This window comes from Sipha flava, unplaced genomic scaffold (genome assembly GCF_003268045.1).
Source record: "Sipha flava isolate LNK unplaced genomic scaffold, YSA_version1 530_pilon_pilon, whole genome shotgun sequence".
In the NCBI taxonomy this organism is placed as follows: Eukaryota; Metazoa; Arthropoda; class Insecta; order Hemiptera; family Aphididae; genus Sipha; species Sipha flava.
This window is the reverse complement of record NW_020273512.1, coordinates 56,887-57,249: the sequence shown is the minus strand read 5'-3', so window position 1 is coordinate 57,249 and position 363 is coordinate 56,887.

Below are 363 nucleotides of genomic sequence, written 5' to 3'. Positions count from 1 at the left end.
CTCTAAACGTAATCATTCGTTTTCCGATTCTCCGGACACGAAGAAAATGTTCATTACAGTCAACAGATTTGCCCCACTTACAACACGTATTAGTCAAAATGAACACAATTTTACAGAAAACGAAAATGACGCACATATAAATGACATAAACATTGAAGCCTCCGATGAAACATAAAATATCAAACAAAAACCTCCCCCTCCAATTATTGTCAATGTTATACTAGATTTTGCTGGTTTTCGAAACAAGTTAATCAATTTAATCAGCCCGGAAAATTTCACATTTAAATCATTTACCAATAATTTAAAAATCCAAACTACCAAACCTGAATTTTATCGCGAAACAATTCGTTACTTAAAAGAAAA